Here is a 306-nt window from a genome sequence, read left to right as displayed (position 1 = left end):
TCATCAAACTAGACCTCATGTATTTAACTGTAATGTTATCCGTGAGATTAAGAGTAATGCCAAATACTTGTATTAATTCATGTTGCCGTGTAGTTTTGCAAAGTTTCCCGATTCTTATTTTTGGTAAAGATTCAATATTGGCTATTCTTTATAAGAAAATATCTCTTTGTTTACTAACTTCCAAGTAATCAAATGAGAAGGCAAAAGAATGAAAAAGGATTGAAAGAGAACAGAAACTACTTCTAATATAATGATATAAATATAATCTTCAATTATCTATCATTTTAATGAGTAAAATATGAATTA

At 26.8% G+C, this 306-nt stretch overlaps 1 protein-coding gene across 1 annotated transcript in view; it reads right to left on the bottom strand.

Annotated features, from left to right (window-relative positions):
* LOC119591544 (lysosomal-trafficking regulator-like) overlaps nucleotides 1–306 on the bottom strand; it is a gene marked incomplete in the record, with an annotated part of 91,173 nt that overhangs the window by 5,348 nt on the left and 85,519 nt on the right.

The sequence above is a fragment of the Penaeus monodon genome, chromosome 28 (assembly GCF_015228065.2).
Source record: "Penaeus monodon isolate SGIC_2016 chromosome 28, NSTDA_Pmon_1, whole genome shotgun sequence".
Classification (NCBI taxonomy): Eukaryota; Metazoa; Arthropoda; class Malacostraca; order Decapoda; family Penaeidae; genus Penaeus; species Penaeus monodon.
This window is presented reverse-complemented; position numbering and strand designations above follow the sequence as displayed.